The sequence below is a fragment of the Mus musculus genome, chromosome 2 (genome assembly GCF_000001635.26).
Source record: "Mus musculus strain C57BL/6J chromosome 2, GRCm38.p6 C57BL/6J".
Taxonomy (NCBI): Eukaryota; Metazoa; Chordata; class Mammalia; order Rodentia; family Muridae; genus Mus; species Mus musculus.
In genome coordinates, this window is record NC_000068.7 from 170636552 (window position 1) to 170655686 (window position 19135).

Consider the following 19135-nt stretch of genomic DNA (forward strand, 5'->3'; position numbering starts at 1 on the left):
ATGTCTTGCTTTATACGCACGATATATGTACACAGTACCCAGGAATCACAATGGGTCTCCATATGCATTATAAAGTCCTGTGTTTTCATCCCCCACCATTCCTCTACTTAACACGGTTCCCAGCGTCTCATTCCCATAAGAGTCAGAGCCAAAGCAGCCCCGTGGCCTGGAGAGCTGACCTCCTGAACTCTGGTGTGCGCTGCCCTATGGCTTTTCCTGGACCTGCTTCAGTCAGTTGAGGTGGCCGTTTGCTTCTCCTTGAATTCTTTTATGTTCCTGTTGTGAGGTTTACACTATTTGGCTCCTCCTCCTGGAGTACTCCCCCACCTGCTGACTCCATGGCCATCTCTGTGCTGCATGTATAGTGTATGTGCACAGTCATGTGTGTACATGTGGAGGCCACAGGCTACTGTCATGAAGGTATCCTCAAGCATTGATCTTCATCTTCTCTCCTGAGACAGCCTTCCCTGGACCCAGCCTCACAACTTGCTAGTGAGCGCTGGAGAATTCCTGCCTCCCTTACACATAAGGGCTACTGCCTGGCTTTGTATTGTTTTGTTTTTAATGGAGTGCCAGAGGAAATCAACTCAGGCCCCTAGCCCTTCACAGGTCTTTGTGAAGGAGCCACCCTGGGTGTCTGTCACAGGCGCTCAAGTGTGAACTCTTGGCATCCTCACCGACCCCAGCATTTCTGATTTGGAGGGACCTGATGCCCTGAGCCTTTCTAGCAAGTTCCGAGTGATCTTTTTGCTGTTGGCCTGCAGTCAGTTTCCCAGAGAAGCCAGTCCCACCATGCCATCCTATGTTAATTGTCTGAATGATGCTTAGCATTACTTAATATTTTTCTTCTCTCTTTAAATATTGGTCTGCTCCTGTAAGGTGAACTAGTTGGAAGTGGAAGGGGATTGATCGATTAGCAGCAATGGGAAGGAGGCAAGAGAAGGCAATAGGGGTATATGTGATCAAAATACATTGGAACTATTACAATACAATCAATTCATGTGTATAATTAATACATGATAATAAAAATAATGTCTTTCATAAATGTGATAAACTTATGCCCAGACTCTGTTAACAAAACCTCTACTGTAAAAAAAAAATCGTCTATTCTCTGTCATCTCAATGAGAACATCGTCTCTATGAAATCAAGAAGTCCACTGCTCTTGTTTCTATGGCGTCTTCAGAGCCTACAACCAAACCTATTGAGTAAAAAGACAATAAAAGGTTGTGAGCTATTGGTTCAAAAAACCATCCTTGGGGGCTGGAGAGATGGCTCTGCAGTTAAAAGTGCTTGCTGCTCCCACAGAAAATCTGGATTCTGTTCGCAGCGCACACACACACACACACACACACACACACACACACACACGTCAGTTAACTCATCACCTCCTGGTTGAGGTTGGTCTGGTGCTATGTATACACATGATAAATGATAAATTCGGAACCCCATGATCTAGTTGCCGTCCCAATGAGTGAATTCTCACATACACCGACCTTTGTTGTACAAACCTTGCTCCCCAGTTTAACTCCTGATTGGTGAGTAAGTGGCTGGGCTAATGATGGGGCCGAGAGGAGAGAAAGGTGGGCTTGAGAATCAAGTGGGAGTTCTCCAGAGGGACCACGAGAAAAGGGAGACAAAGAAGATGGAGAGGGCAAGAGGTCACCATTAGACGGGATGGGCCAGGAGCAAATGGCCAAGAGAAATACACCCTGAGGACAGGCTGAGGGAGCAGAAGTAGTTCGGGAGACAGAAAATTGGCAAGTGACTGGTATTCATGGGTTTTAACAGGTGGAGGGCTCAGCATAGCTCAGAGCCTGCCCAGCTCAGTGCTGACAGCTTTTTAATAAATGAGTGTTTCTGTCATTTACTCGGGAACGTACAAACAAGGAGTAGGATAGAAACACCCAATAGATATTAAGGAGTAAAAGGGGGTGGACCAACACTCCAGAATAATAATTACTCTTATACCTCCTATAACTCTGATTCCATGAGATGCACCCCCTGGCCTCTGTGGGCACCTACGCTCACACGGCCAAGTATCCTGCCCAACCCCCACGCACATGTAGTTGAAAATAAAAAGAGAAACCATTTTGAATTCCCATTTTGTGCTCCAGATGCCAAAAGGAGCCTAGAGGGAGCAGGATGAATAAGCGCCGTCTTTTCTGAAGGGCTTGCGACCTATTGAGATAGACTGCCATTGTCTCTAATACATGTGCGACCTTCTGCAACATGGGAGCACTCGTATTACAAACCCATCTTACTGCACAGCAGACACTGGCTGACAGACAAGCCTCCAGCGTTTGGGTGGAAATGACCGAGCTTATTGGAAGCACGTTCGAACAGGTAGTTGTGTAACCTTTTGAAACTGTGCCTCTGAACACAGCGCTGGTAACCAGGAAGTGCTGGAGACCCTTGCCTGGCAGCTTCCCAGCAGAGCTCATTAAGGATTTTCTATTTTTAAATGACTTTGGAAGGAATCATCATTATTTTTTTTCTCATTTGCATTTACAGAGCCCAGCACGCAATAGGCTCTGGGGTGTTTTCCTGGTTGGCCCTAGATTTTTTTTTTCAAATTAATTTTTAAAGAAAATCAGGAATCTAGAGTGTGTGGGTGGCTAAGAACAAGAGAGATTTTTAAAACATGATAACGTTAGAATTTTGAGTTGGCTAAGCTTCAAGAAAGAGGTATGAATACTGAGTGAAAGCCATTTTGACCCGTCCCCGCTTCTGAAGATCAACTGGGCATTCAGAATTGGCTAGTGCTCAATTGTGCGGCACTGGCTTGCACTCCATCGGAGACTATCCATTCACCTTTTATCCTAAGAGCACACTCTGTGTTTGTGTGTTTGCTGCTGCTGGAGGAAGGAGGAAAGATCATTTTGTAAACAAGCCAAAAGAAGTACGGTTCTCTCGCCGCCACATTAAGGCTGTTTATCATTCATTTTTGTAAGAATAAACAAGTCGTAATGTTCTGAGTGCATCAGAAGGTAAATAAAACCAAATCATATTACAAAATAAATCGGTGGAAAGCTGCCTTCGTCTTTCAGAGCAATTAGCTGGGTGATTTGTTATTGTTGTGCCTTGAGTTTTACATTGGAAAATCAAATTTGAAAATTAGGCTGGGGACGATGCGAGGCATTTGTCGAGTTTATTACCAATTACCTCTGGAAGGCTGTGTTTACTCATAAAATTATCCCAGTTCCAACATGGTGAGCAAAATTCCTGATCCGGAAAGTTTTATTTAAAATCCTAACCTGGGGACAAAATTCATTAGTCGGCTCTCACGCTATGACATAGGGTCCTGGTGTTAAGAAAGTGGCTTTTGAGAGAATTATTGGTTGCTCTATGGCTTGTCAAGGCCTTTGCTGCTTGCAAAGTGTGAATGGGGCATTTGCTGTGAGAGGCGGTTCATTTGAGAGCGGTTTGCACGTTTAGATATTCAGAGCCTCTGTGTTTTGAAATCCTAATTGTCAACCTCAAATTAAAGTGGTTGGCACTTTAGAAACCACTCTTACATTTTATTATCATGATGTTCTGCGCATGGGACCATAAATATTTATGTACTTAAATGGAATTATGTCTTGTTTCTGGCTCTAACAGGTAGATATAAAGAAGAGACAAAGGATGGTTGGGGGATGGGGGAGCTGGACAAAGGTCACATAAGAGCAGTTTGCTTTGTCCTCTTCTGGGTGAGAAAAAACAAACGTTACTAATCAATCCCGAAGCACCACCTTCTCTGGAACAAGGTCTTTCAGAAATCCCGGAGCCCAGATGTTTAGCTAGGGTGGCCGGTCAGCTGAGCCTGAGAGAGCTTGTCTCTGCTGCAACCATGCTGTAATTAAAGATGCACATACTGAGCCCAGCTTTTGGGGTGGGGTGTGGGGCAAGAGGACTTAGGTCCTCAGGCTGATGTGTCAAGCCCATTACCAACTGAGCCATCTCAGCCCGCCGCCCCTTCCGTTTCTCTTCCTTCTGTAAAGAGTTAGAGTGACTTGATTTCAAGAGCATCTCAGGCATACGTTGGCACTGAAGAGGAGATCCTGCTCAGACCCGCAGTGCCGTAGACGTGGCCGCCATGTTTTCAGTCTCCACTCCAGGCCGGAAATGTACAGGAAGACCAGCTTCCTCAATGTGGGGCTCGGCGTAATGACGGGGGGGGGGGGGGGGGGGGGACGAGCCATGAATAGAATCAGACCATGTGCTCCTGTCCCTTCCCAGCTGTCCTGATTGGGTGAACATCTTTGAGCAATGCAACCTTCAGCACAGGGCTAGCAATAGCCTACCATGACACATTTAACGTCATGGGATCTCAAAATTCTATGTCACAGCAGCGTAATTGAATTTGGCCGCAGAAACATAGATATTTCGAATTTAATGCAGAAACTCTATATTAAGATGGGATGTTATGTAAACGAAGACCCAAACTTATAAAGGTCTCCTTGGGAGTATTTCCAGCATTCCAATGTCTTCTAGAAGCTTCTACGGAGTCCAGACTGCAAAGTTAAAACCATTAATCTGTACATACCATTCATTTTTTTTCTTGTAAATGACATTTTTAGATACACCTGAATATGGCTGCCCTTTTGTTTAAAATTCTCTTTAAAAATCCAGTTATGCTCAGGCCCAGGAAATTGCTGGCTGATCCCAAATTGATTGGGTCAATAAAAATCTAATTTCCTGGCTGGCTGCATCAGACTATTTCATCTAGAAAACGCTTTTGTGTTTAGAACTTCAGTAAAATGAGAAGAAATTGATAAAGATTGGGTACATAACTGCATTATGGTTTTGAGTAAAATGTTTCCAGGCAACACAGTAGGTAGGCAAAATTAGCATCTACTTCTAAATCTCCTTTTCAGGGGCTGGGACAGCTAGGCTACTCCACCTACAGCTTCCCCTACTACCAGCAGAGACCCTGTGATTCAACTGAGCCTATAGCATCACAAGATTTCAGGGCAAAAGCCTGTGCTGCAGTGGCCCTGAGCCTTTAGACGCAGCCTCTAGTTCTAAAGTACCAATCAGAGAGAAGAGTAATTGCGAGGAACAGAACAGAAGTTTACCAGCATGGCCACACTGGGAAGAGGAGAGACAAACTGGATTAGTCCAGGTCTATCTTCAGGATACTGACAGGGGCATTAGGCCTACATACCTGAAGACTTGGGGGAGAGAACAAGAGATATGCACAGTTAGCCAGTCCTGGCCAAGGTGTGGTCTCCTTGATTGTCTCGGTTCTGGCTCTGCAGAGTGGTTTAGTGGTTTGAAGATGTCCTTATTCTATGTATTTGGTCTTTCTAGTGAGTGCCACAGTCGGTACTTTACAGTTTAAGCTCTAGTTAAAGAGGGCCTTATTTATCCTGGTCTCCAGTTCTTCATTGTATCTCCTTAAATTACATCTGTAGGGCAGGCTTGGTGATTCATGTCTGGAATCTCAGAACTTGAGGTACCGAAGCAGGAAGAGTGCATGAGTTAGAGACCAGTTGGGGTGTGTGTGTGTGTGTGTGTGTGTGTGTGTACACATGCATGCATGCTTGATATGCTTGTCCTGGTGACATGATCTAAGCAAGATGCATTTCAGAGTTTCTATTTATGTATACACAGGTAGATGTACACATGACTTTAATAAAGGTCACCCAGAGACACTCAGCATTACTGGTGCAGCCCAGCTCAGCATGAATTCATCTCAAGCCCCTCCTGTCAGCTTGACTCTCTGTCTTCCTCCCTTAGGCCAGTCTCTCTTCCCTACTGGGGAATGAGAGTGGCCACAAAGGCAGGTACCAAGGGATTTCCCCTTTGGGGGAGAAGGACCTCTAAGAAGGCTCTGCTCTCCACTTGTTCTCTCAGTTACAGAGGCCATTGGAAGATATTCTAATTAGCAGACTCCTGCTGGTCTCCTCCACGGGAAGGCAGGCAGAGGAAGAGTCAGGGATGTTTGGAAAAATTTCCCAGGGGAAATGGTGGTGGAGGAGGAGGAAATTCTGTCTGCTAATTAAAAGAATGAACTTGAGTTAAAGAGCCATGTGGGACGGTTGTCGTAGTAACACAATCCAAGGAAGAAAGCATTTCTGGACATTGCTATTCAAAAAAAAAAAAAAAAATTCAAATCCCCCATAAACCCTGCTGGTCCATGAAGTAATGCTTGTTATGAAAGATGCCTTGCTTTCAGCCCTACACTTGGAAGACTTGGAAGAATTTATAGCGTGTCAGTCACACTAATCCTTAGACATAAGCAAGATGGCTTATAATAGTATGCAAATAGTATTGAACAAAAACACAAGATAGTTTCTCAGCGTCATTTGTCAATGCTATTAAATGCTACTGAAGAGAAAATGATTGGAAAGACACATCCTAACAGGCCACGTGCCTCTTCCCTAATTTCTTTTGAGTGGCTGAAGAGGCAGTAGATGAGTGTGCCACAGCTCAAATAATTTTATTAAGATGCACTCAGTATTTTGACTTATGCAATATCCAAATCCATCAGTTGGTAACTCTTCTCCTCTTTCAGGCTCAGTGGCTTAATATGCATCTCTTAGTGATGGCTCTGTGAGTGAGCTGAGTGTCTGGGGGGGGGGGGGGCGGGGCGGGGCAGCTGTGGAAGCCTAGTGAAACTCGGTTGACCTTACTTTGTGTTGACCACATGTTTACCCAGTGGCTTTGTTCAATCACTTTTTCCAGGGCTTTAAGGAAGTTGTTGGCTTTAGGATGGTCCAAAATGGTGTTGGCCCAAACAACAGCCCCCTTTTCACATGAGGCCTTATTTGCTGCCTATCTGATCCAGGTTTGTTTAAATGAAGGAGCCAGGATGCCTGGGGAAAACGAATGCTCCTTAAATCCTCATCTAGAACCACATCCATGACGTACCTGCAAGCTGAACCACAGAGTTAATGCAGGCTCATGGGCCAGAGGAGACTCTGTTGCTTGTAAGGGTGGTCACAAGAGATACAGGAACAGAAAGACAGACATGCTTTAAAACTCGACCTACAGCAGAGGATGCTCTTTCTCTTTCTGGCCTTGGAGATGAAGTTACTAAAGTTCAGCAGAAACAATAATGAACTACTGTTCACTGGAAACAGGTGAATCAAATTCAATGGAAAATACATCATTGACTAAAGGTGTATTGTCTTCTAGTAGGCATAGGGTTAAAGAAGTCAACATAATAGAAAATTGTGAAGCACTACTTTCTGACTTAGGCCTGTGGAGGAGGTCATCAAAGACCCCAGAGAAACTCCATAGATGTTCTGAACTATCTGGGTAGAGTTGGGGAATTATCTGTGAAATGTCCTGTCTATGTAATAATATGCCAGGAAAACTAATATGTTAAAAAAAACGGATATACCAGAATTATGAAAAGTGACTTATATCCCAAATATTTAATAGCCGGCAAATGAACTTGAGGCGTAGAGGAATAATGCAAAGCACCTGCAGCTTTCATAATTGCAGACCGGATCGTAACATGCCAGCTTGTGGTACAGGTTGTTTAGTTAAAATCTGGGACCATGCAGATAAACGTCGCCTTCCATGTTGCAAACACATCACTGCCATGCTTGCCACGTCTCACTTGGAGATGTGACGTCAAAGGTTTAAATCTAAGGGCCTTTGTTACTGTATGTGATCACTGTCACCGTGATCAAGTGGCCTTCATCATGTATGTGAGCCACATACATGAAGTTTTGTGAGGGTCCTCCATGTTGATTGGACAGTGATAATTCTAGGAACTACAATAATTTGGTTTCCAGGATTAAAGTAGTTTGTTTCTCTAGATTCTTCCCTCCCTGTTTTAGGGGCTTCTAACAATGGGCAGCCAAGAGAGCTGGTTACCAATCACTCAGCAGTCTTTAACTCACTAGTCCCTGGTTACCACTAGCAATGGCCAACTATGAACCAAAAAAAAAAAAAAAAAAAGTGTTTCTCCCTTCCCCTTCCTCTCCCTGTAATATCCTGGTCTACAAGCAGACACTGGGCTCTGATTCCTACAGCAGAGCACCCCACCCTCCAGGTTTTTCTCCCAAATAAAAGGTTCTCATGGAGTTCTTTATCTTCTTGTCTGTCTTCCGAATCTGCCATTCTTCTGCCCAACCTCAACTTTTTGACTCACATGGCAGCCAGGCACACCAGCCTCTGTCTTCCGGGCTACAGAGGATGGAGGAGGGATGCCCTTCTGGCTTCTCCCGAGGAACTCCTTTGAAGCTCTTTGTAAATGTACCTCTCCCCCCCCTAAAGTTCTTCTGGCATATTCACCTTCAGACCCTTTGGTCCTCCTTCCTTCCACACTCCGCTAACATGATGGAGGGATGCCAGCAGACGGCTCTCCAATCCAGTTCCACCATTGTTCCCATCTTCATAATCCCTATTGAAAAATGTAAAGGAGATCCTCTCCCTATGGATGTCTTAGGAGAATTATGCCTTGGATTAAAATATTTTCTTCATCATATCACAATGGAGATGTTTTATACACACACACACACATGCACACGCACACACATACACAGAGGCACACACACATGGATACACACACACACACACCACACATACACAGAGGCATACACACACAGATACACACAGAGGCACACACACACATGCATACACACAGAAGCACACACACATACACAAATCTGTAAGATCTTTGTTTTATTGATCTTTTAAATTGAATCCCCTATTGCAGTCTATCCAGAGCACTGAAGGAGAGATAACAGAATGCACCGGGACTTCAGACTCCAATCTTTCATAGTGTCTGTCCTCCATCTCTTGGCTTCTCCCTTCATATACAATAGCTTTTTAATTTGATTTTCAACACCAATTCAATTGGCCACATTACTAAGATGGTTAACTTCCCCTGGTATATTTTAATTCTGAACTTGTACTTTAACTTTCATCTTCAAGTTTTATCATGACCTTGGATCTTGGCTGCTAGACAGAGCTACATCATTTTGTAAAGTTCCTTCATTTTGGTTGAATTGTGAATTCTAGAAATTACAGTAATTTGGTTTGCATAAGGAGAGTGTTTATTTCGCTAGCCTCTTGACTTCGAAACCTCTCAACCCTCGATCACAAGAGGTGGTTATCTAGCGACCCTGGGCCCAAACAGAAACTTTTCAATGGCCATGCCTCCTCCTGCTTTTTCTGCAGTTGCTGTAGCCTGTAAGCAGACAGCCACCTCTGTTCTCTTGACCCAGACAGTGTCCTCTGCAGGTTTTCCCAGATGAAATCTGTGCTCTGCAGAGCCACCGTTCCCTTGCTTGTCCTCTCTCATCTGACCACCCATGGCTTGTTAACTTAGCACTGAATCTCCTGCTTAAGGGGCAGCTTCATGCGGCTTTATAGCAGCCATACCCCCTCAATAGTTACTCAAGCATTTCCTGAATTTCCGTTCCTATCTGGAAGAACTAAATATCAGAGATTTGCTATCCTCTGGGGCTACAGCTTTAGTTTTAAAAAAACATGTTTTTCTAGGATTTCTATACTCTGACTTCCACTTCTTAACTCATCCTTCGATGTTTAAAGCTGCAAGATGCGGTCTATTCAGTATGTATGCGGTTCCTATTTTTAGCATCTCTCTATTTTCTCCATCCATTTCATCAACAGTAAACACTTCTTGATTCAGTATTCCGGAAGGGGAGACAAACAACCAGCGGGCGATCACGTGATCTACCGTATAGGGAGAAATGTAAACTCTCCAGAGCAGGAGGCTGGTATCCTGAGGCAGGTTCCGTATTCTAAGTTCCTAGAGTCAACAGCAACCTCAGTTTGAACATACTGAAGCTTAACCTAGAAGAGTAGCAAAAAGCTGAGTCTCAGCCAATCACAGTCAGCTAACTCATCACACCACACCCTGCCTACATAAGGCAAGGGCCCATCACACCACTCTCGGATGCTTAAGCCGCAACCAATCAAGCGGCATCTGTACTCCATCTGGGTCCAGCCTACAGAAGGTCACCATTCACACTCTCCCAACCTCTTCTGGTTCTCAGGGCTGCCCGATTCATGAGTCATTCTCTGTGCAAATAAGCCCTGAAATTTAATATCCTGATCGTTTTATTTATTTACTTTCTTTGAACAAGTGACATGAAGAGGAAACACTACTGGAGCCCCAGGTTTTGCTCTTCGACAAGATGGCCGGAGAGGATTTCCCTGAGCGAGTGATCCCGAAGTTTAGGTCCCAATCGAGTAATTGGTGTCCTCTGCTGCCTGAAACACACTGTATGCATATCTTTTTGCTTCATATCCTTCCTGCCTACAGATGCAAGCCCTAGTGATTGCTAAGCTTTGTTTATACTTAAAAGTATCTGTTCTGGGTAGGCAAGATAGCGTAGCGGTAAACGTGCTCTTGAAGTAGGAACTACATGACCTCACTCCGGTGCCTCCCCACCATACTGGCCAATCTTCGATCGAGCTTCTGTGCTTTTGGCTCAGAGTTAGTGGTAGGTGGGTTTTTATCACCTCTCTGTTGAGAACAGGTGAAGCCAACCCTGCCAGAGTCTTCTTATTTCCGCACATAACAGAGAATCGATCATTGCTTCTTTGTCTCTGCTTGTTTAATGGATGCTCGGGTGTTTATATTGATTTTGAAATGAGAACATTTGCTAAATAAGCACTTCTTCAGGGCAACGGCCTTTTACCCGGAGACACAATTATGCGCCATTTTCAGTGTGTGTTTCTCCGAATTATTAAGAGGTCTTTGAAAGTTCAAGGGAGCCCTGAGATGGATTGCTGGGGGTGGGTAAGGAGGTTATTAAAAGAGTTATTGATGCTGTGGGCAGACAGATAGGCAACAGCATGCCAGGATCGTAGACATAGGAAATCAGGGCCCATGGCTTTGCTTTTGTTGTTTGAACATATGTGTGTTCATGTGTGTTTGTGTGTTTTCATGTATGTGTATGTGTTTGTATGTGTATGTTTGTGTGTGTGCTCATGTGTGTGTGTATGTGTCCATGTATGTATGTGTTTGCATTGTGTGTTCTTATGTGTATGTTTATGTGTGTGTTCATGTGTGTGTATGTGTATGTTTATGTGTATTTGCATTGTGTGTTCTTGTGTGTGTTCATGTGTATGTATGTGTGTTTGTATTGCGTGTTCTTGTGTGTGTGTTCATGTGTGTGCTCATGTGTGTTTCATTTTCTGCTGCTGTGATAAAATAACTCTGACAAGAGCAACTTCAGGAGGGGAAGGGCTGACTTGACTCTTGAAATCTAGACCATGATCCTCCATGGAAGGGACTCCACAGAAACAGGAGCTCCAGGGAGCTGTTCATATCATAGCTACAGGTAAGAAACACAACAGGAGAAATGAATACAGTCACCTCCCTTTGCCCTTCTTATGCAGTCCAAGATCTCCTGCCTAAGGAATGGTACCACCCACAGCCAAGATGGTCTACCCTCACTGATCAATGCGATCAAAACAATCTCTCACAGGCATACTCAGCAGGTGATCTAAACGATCAATGTGTGTATGTGAAGGCTGAAGGACAACCTGGATGTCATCTGCAGTTCTGTGCTCCGTCTCTGTCTGGCCGCTGGGGTGTGTGAACTCTGCACAGGCAGATGACCAGGGGCCGATGGGGAACTCTGGCTTTGCTTAGCAGTGAGCACCGAAGGACCTTCTGTGGGAGACTTAGATGGCATGGCTTCCCCCTTAAACGGGTATATACAACTCCCCAGAGGTTAAATACCTTTTACAGGAAGGAATATGGGGAAAGGGACGCTTATTGGCTAAACCCTCAGGGTTGGCCCATCTAGATACCTCATTGGCACGGAGCACTCTTGTGCCACATGACTTATGGTCACAAGCTTTGTGTGGGGTGCCAGTGGTCACGTGCTCCGGTGTGCCTACCTGTCTCAGATATGAGAACACCAGGGTATCTGAATCCGTTCAACCTCCCGAGTTTTTGGTGATACGGTTCCACTTGCCCCACATTTATTGTTTTTAGACTGAGTGGTGTTTGAACTTTTTTGCCGTATCCAAAAACAAACAAATCAACCAAGACAAACCCAAACACTCCTGCCCAGGTAGTTTAAGGTTTCCCTCTCCTTCCCTTTCCTGTAATGTTTTTACCTCAGCTGCCCTCTGTCACTTCTTTCAGGCAGCTAGCCAAGTTGTAGGAGGAGAGCCATGCTAATTTTAATGTTTTGTTTTAAGCCTTATAAACAACTGAAAGTGTTTCTTCAGAAAGAAACTGGGCTCGGGTCCAGCTCCCGCCAACACCACTGCATCCCACGGTCTCTCGAGTCTGATCCTGCTTGCTACTCCACGGGCAGAGGCCGTTGTCAGGAGCTTCTTTTCGGCAGAGTTCCTGGATTAGAATCTGCTCAGCTCATCACACGTTTCTGCATCATGGAGGAGACGGTAGAAATGGAGCGTCCGCAAAGCCAGTGCCAGCCTTGGAGGAGCAGCTGGATGTTGGTGTTCTGTTGTTGTTGTTGCCATTGTTTTGTTGCTTTGTTGGGAGTATGTCTTAGGAAGGGAACTGCTTTGCCCAGGGATGGTCTCTTTCTTTGAAAATTTTCTTGCAGTTGGATGAGAAGTATCGGCAAGGTGACATTTCTTCTGGTGAATGCATGTCCTGGTCATTTGTTCTTTGTCATAGAACCTGCTTTGAAGTCATCCCGTGTGAATGTGGTGGCATTCTAGTTGGCTTTATGTGGCTATGATAAACGCTGTGACCGAAAGCAACTTCAAGAAGAGAAGTTACAATTCCAGGGTTCCTCCATCACTGAAGGAAGTCAGGGCAGGAACCTGGGAGCAAGAACTGAAGCAGAAGCCATGGAGAAGGGTTGCTTACTGGCTTGCTCCCCATGGCTTACTCAGCCTGCCTTTTATGCTGTCTAGGACCAGCACATGGGAGTCACTGCCCTCAGTGAGCTAGGCCCACTCACAGCAATCGGCACGGAAGAAATACACTCCAGACTTGCCTCACATGAGAGAGTCTCCTTTCCCCAGATGACTCTAGCTCACCTTAAGCTGACACAGACCTAAGCAGATAGGGAGGCAAGGGCTTAGCTGGCTTGGACTCTCAGGTCACAATCCGTCACTGAGAGAAGTCAGAGCAGGGACTTAAGCAGAAACCACTAAGGAGCGCTGACTATCTGACTGGCTGGCCCGTGCTCAGCCAACCTCCTTATATAGCACAGACCCCCTGCTTAGGAATGGTGCTGCCAATGGTGCGCTAGACCCTGTCACATCAAGCATTAATCGAGACAGGCTCCCACAAGCATGGCCACAGGTCAGTCTTATTGAGGCAATTCTTCAATTGAAGTTCCCTCTTCCCAGGTGACTTTCGGTTGTGTCAAACAGAGAGTTAAAAAACTAACTGGTACAGGCAGTGGCTGGTCTTAGGTTGTATCTCCTAGAAGATCCCTATTTAAACCAAAACCAAAACCAAACACAAAACCAAAGAAAAGACAACCCTACCACCAACAACCAAGAAGCACAGGAACAAGAAGCGATTGCCTTCTCTCCTGACTTCAATTTAAGATCAGTCTTCCTTACTAATAAAGTTCTTAGTGGAAGTAAACATGTACATTTAAATAAATTACATTTAAACCCACTCTGGATTGAAAAATAATCTTGATGACGGTGGGCTGGATGCTTGAAAATGTTTCTCAATTCTTGTTCCGATGAGAAGAAATGGAAAGTCACATTCCATTTGAGTACACCGAGGAAAGATACATCACTAGAGCATGCAGAGAACGCTCTGGGGTTTGCAATCGTTGCACCTGTAGAACATCACACACACACACACACAAAACAAACAAACAGACACAAACACACACACAGACACATATAGATATACATACACACAGACACACATATGCACATACATGTGTTCATGTCCATCATATACAAAACACACACACACCACACGCAGACACATACAGACACATGCACGAGTGTGTTCATACGCACCATATACACAGACACACATAGAGATATGCAGACCCCCACACAGGCATATACATAGACACACATGGATACACAGACACATGTGCAAACACACGCATAGATACACACCACACATACACACACATATGCACTCATACATACACATACATAAGCACACACAGATACACATACCACATGCACACACACACACAAAACACATACACAAGCACATGTGCAAATAGAGACATGCACAAGCGCACACACACTCACATAGATACACCACACGTACACACAGACACATATACACACACAGCCTAACCACTGTGCCATAGCCTGACCCCAACCTCAATTTGTTAATCCTTGCCCTTTCTGAAAAAGACGTCTTGGTCCCCACAGACAAACACGGCAAATGACACTTGTATTGGTAGCAGCTTCAGATTAATGGCCTCCTCAGATGTGAAGACTAAAAGAAATGAAAGCCAGTTAGAAGAATTAATCATCTTCTGACAGCTTTGCCCAAATAGCACCATTTCCTCTGCTGTGTGGGAGACGCTGGCTTTGGACTGAGATCACTCAGTTATATATCAACCATATCCAATGAAATCGTTTTATATATCATGATTTTATATATATGTGTGTGTGTGTGTGTGTGTGTGTGTGTGTGTGTGTATTAGTTGCAACAGCCTTCCCAGTTTTCAATACAAAATCCAGAATCATGAAGGGGGGGGGAAGGGGAGAGACCGAGGGAGAGTCCACGTGAGCACTGGAAGACACATTTTCAGTGAACCTGGGGCTTTCCTGTCAACTTTGATTTTTAGTTAAATGTAAACAACAATACTAAAAACACAACCAAAGAGCCGTGCCTTTGCAGTCAGATAAAAATCAAACAGAGGGAAGAGGTGGGCCCTCCTCCTCTAAGACAATGTCCCCAAAGCAAGGAAACGTAAATAAATGTGGCGTGTTTGTCCTGTATCTCTTGCTTGACCCATGGATGTGTTTCTCTGTAATACATACTTAGTGTACAAACTTATAATGGGTCAACATCATAAATGGTCACTGTCCTTTACATGGGAACTGACAAGGTGTGTTTGCAACTAGCAATGGGTTCTCATTCCAATCTTAACCATGAGAATTGGAAATGTAGTTTTAAAGTATTGTTTGTTTGTTTTGTAATTATTCTACATGAATTAATGTTTGCCTACATGACTGTATTGTACATCATGTGTATGCAGTACCCAAGGAGGCCACAAGGGGGCACTGAATCCCTCAACCTAGACGTACCATTGGTTGTAGCCACCAAGTGCATGCTGGGAATTGAACCAGAATCTGGGAAAAACAGCCAGTGCTCTTCCCCACTAAGCTACTTGTCCAAATCCTGTATTAGTTACTTTGTTGTGCCTAAATATCCAACAAGAAGCAACTTAGGGAGGAAGGGCTTTGGGGGCCTTACAATTCCAGGGGATACAGTGCATCACCGTCACTGTGGGGAAGTGAGGGGGCAGGTCACATTCACCCACAGTAAGGGAGCAGGGAGTGAAGAATGATGGATGCATAGCTCATCTTCTCCTTATTATGCAGGGCTGCTTACATTCCATGTGGATCTTCCTACCTCAGAAAATCCCTCACAGATGCGGCCAGAGATTGGTCCTCTTGGTGAGTCTAACCCCGTGGATGCTGATAATAAAGATTAGCTGTCAGGTCCTTGAGCCCTTGAGAGAACTTGCTCCGCTATCTACACACCTGGGTCGGGCCCTTCCTGTCTCTGCGGAGCCTCCCTCAATGCTCCCTTCCCATCACTCAGAGTAGGAACAAAGTAGCCTTGGAATCTGCCTGGTCCCTGGGATACCGGCTGGTGAATGTCAGCCTGCCTGCCCAATCCCGCCTGTGCTCATTTCAGTACAGTTGGCAAGCTCCAAAACCACTTTAAAAAAAAAAATTCAAATGGCTGGAAAGGCCCCAAATGGAGAACATTTGTAGCTTGTGAAACTGATATGAAATTCAAATACTGGCGTCCACAAATAAAGTTTTATTGGCACACAGCCACTCATTCGTGTTCAGTGCTTTCTGTGACCGCGTCCATGCTGCTGTGGCCGCGTGAGGTATCTTGGTTAAGAGATGTGTGCTGTCCAGAATGCCACAAACCTGGACCATCCGACTTCTTCCAGAAAAAAAACAAGATCCCCGAATGCCAATCTCAGCCTGCTGTTTGTCACGGCTTGGCTCTGTTCTCCTTTCCCGGAACCACATAACCTTTCTTGTTGCTCTTCCTTAGACACGGGCTGTGGCCATGTCCTCACCCAGGATCTTAGCTTCAGTCTGCCAGATTGCATGGTGCTAACCCTGCAGAGGCCTGCACCTTCCCTCCTGTGTCCGAGACAGATGCCGCCTTCTCCCAGGAGACCTTCCTAGTGGTCCTGTTTCAAAGTGTATACCTCCTTTTTGATTCTTTCTTGTCTTCAAAAATGGTCACAATCATTAAAGTTTTTACCTGATTATTTTGTCTCCACTTGCTACAATGTTGTTTCATCAACTCAGTTTAAAAAAAAAATAGTGCTTTTAATTTTTAATGCTTAGTTAAATTTTTTTCTTTTAATTGCTCAGTTGTCAGGATGAAAGCACTCCCTAGCCCATTGTAGATACCCAATAAATACAGGATGTACATAAGGATATATGTATATATACATATATATGTGTGTCTGTGTATGTTTGTGTGATATATATACATATATATATATACACATACGTGCACATATATCAGAGTTATTTAAGAGCATAACTGATAGAATGTGTGTGTATGTGTGTATGTAACAAAATGGGATTTACTGATTTGGCTTAGTCCAACAATTCCTGTCTACACCTGGAGGATCTGGAACCCCAGTAGCTGCTCAGTCCATAGAGGGGATGTCTTAGTGTTTCCAATCAGTTGCCGAAGGCCTGGAGACTTTCTGGAGAGCCACGATACACACTGTAAAGGCAGAGCCTGGTTACTGAATGTTTTTAAAAAAGAGGATAGTATATCTACCACTTCTAAATAACAAGCTATCACAGGCGGGACCAGGACTGACAGACCACCATCACATCCCTCCTCTCCATCCCAGAGAGGCCTCCTTTGATCCTCTCTCAGTGAGCCCAGCAGTGCAGAACCCACAGCAGCAGCCTGCCTGCTTTGTTTCCTCTGAAGCTGGGGTCAGCCCCAGGAAGCTCACATTTAACCCACATTAGGAGAGAGATTCCTGCTCGGGTTTGCAACAGCCTCCTTTCTTAGGAGAGCTGAGCTAAGTTGTTTGATCACAGCCTTAGCCGCACCCATCAATAATTAAGGGAAACACCTTAACCAGCCTGTGTCTTTGGATTTTCTTTCTAATTCCTAGAGGGGAAAAATATTTAATGAAACAGTCAAACAAAACCGGCTTTCCTTCAAAGCTGAATTTCAATGGGCCCTGCAAACAGCACCTACAGACTCACCAGGAAAAAAGTACAAGATTGGATACACCTCCCTAGACAAATACAATCAATCAATCAATCTCTCTCTCTCTCCCTCTTTCTCTCCCTCCCTCCCTCCTCCCCCTCCCTCCCTTTCCTTTTTTCCCTTTCCCTCCCCTCCCCCCTCATGCTTTGCTCATGTGTGTGCAGCAACTAAAGGTTGGTATTTAATGTTTTTATCACTCTGAGCCAATTTTTAGGGGGAGGGCCAGATCAGTCACTAAACCTGGGGCTCACCAATTCAGGAAGACCAGCTGACCAGCCTGCTTCATGAAGCTTCCTGTCTCTGCCTCCCCGGCACTTGGATCACCGGCACATGCCACCACACCCGGCTTTTTGACACAGGTGCTAGGGTTCAACCTTAAGGCCTCAAGCTTTGGTGGCATTCAGGAATGGAACCATTTTTCTAGTCTGTGTTAAACGTTTTTACAGAACAGAGTGTCAGTTCAAAGTAAATGCAGGGCATAAGGATAGTACCCTAACCTCACCAAGGTTTAGCATGCACTTCTTAAGATAATGGCTAAATTAGTCGGGATAAGCTCGGCGTTGCTTCAACAACGAGTACTGTACAGCCCCAACAGAGCTCAAGTGTTGGAACAACAGTAAAAGTTTGTGGGCTCGGTACATCCCAGTCTAACGCCAATTAGCAGTGTCTTCCACTTGAGTCACAGGGTCTCTAAGGTTACTACAGAAGCGGAGGACACTGGCTTTGAGCTACACTGGTTCCCTAGGCCCTACTACATCCTCCCATGGAGGACAAGTGTGGAGGCAGGAAGCTGAGCCAGGGAGCTTCTGCCATCATTAGCCATGGGGTGGTAAAGGCTTGATCTGCAACCTGTGACCCGGGGATTTCTCTAGTAGGCGGCTTCCCCTAGTTAAGCGCAAGTTCTGCCTTCTGCTGAGCTGTCACTAATTGCAAATCTCCTTCTGTTTTATACTTTGACCTTCCTCAACTCAATGACCCACATAATATATGGGTCTCAAGACTTAGGATTCCCCAAAGGTCACTGAGACCTGTTCTTTGGGTCTGAGATTTACCAGGGGAGTTACCAACGTGGAAAGAATGCATGGCAGGGCCCTGAGGAGCATTCAGGTCCCTGGGGCAAGGTGAGGGTCACTTCTTGCAGTTTTCAAGGGTGGCAGTGAACGTGGAAGTTGGGGGCAGCGTCTAATTGATAGGTAGCTTATTTAATAAACGCTTGTATTCAGGTTTTCTCTGATTTGCAAATGGCAGAGGAATAGGGGAAGGTTCTTTCTTCAGTTAATGTGCACCCGTTAAACAAGATGCCCCACCCATAGCACCAGCTCTTGGATAGTTGGTACACCTCCTTTGAAGAGGAGATTTTAGGTTTGCAGGCAGCCTCTCAGTAGGATGCCTGCCATTTCTCTTATAGTAGCTGTGAGGGCAAAGAGAAGAAGATGCCGCTACATGTGAGCATGGTCTGAATGTCCCCCCAGGCCAAACCTAGCAGGCGCCATCTTTGCTGTGCATCTATCCCTTACTAGCTTGGGCCATGGTGACCATTTCCGGAACACATCCCACAGTGTGTCTGCATCCCTTACGTTGATATTTGTGAGACCATAGATGAGGTTTCCATCACCCACTGGCATCACGGGATACACCACACAGGCTGACGGTCCTTTGCAGAGCTGTGGGTTGAAGTCAAGCTGGTCACGCCGCTATTATCTTATTATAGCTTAGAAGGATCTAGCATAAAATCAATGCTCCTGCATGCTTCTGGTCATAAAACTCTCTGGGAATCGTAGAGTAATTCAGTCTCA

General features: G+C 45.0%; 1 long non-coding RNA gene across 3 annotated transcripts; it reads left to right on the top strand.

Annotated features, from left to right (window-relative positions):
• Positions 1–2136: 2136 nt before the first annotated feature.
• On the top strand, positions 2137–16363 carry Gm40002. 3 transcript variants are annotated; one of them, XR_867045.2, is made up of 3 exons: positions 2137–2344; positions 15449–15523; positions 16143–16363. It is a non-coding gene; the product is annotated as a predicted gene, 40002 (long non-coding RNA). The 3 variants fall into 3 exon arrangements; XR_867047.2 differs by lacking the exon at positions 2137–2344 and adding an exon at positions 12036–12387 and having other exon boundaries at positions 16143–16360; XR_867046.2 differs by lacking the exon at positions 2137–2344 and adding an exon at positions 15200–15247 and having other exon boundaries at positions 16143–16360.
• Positions 16364–19135: the final 2772 nt, after the last annotated feature.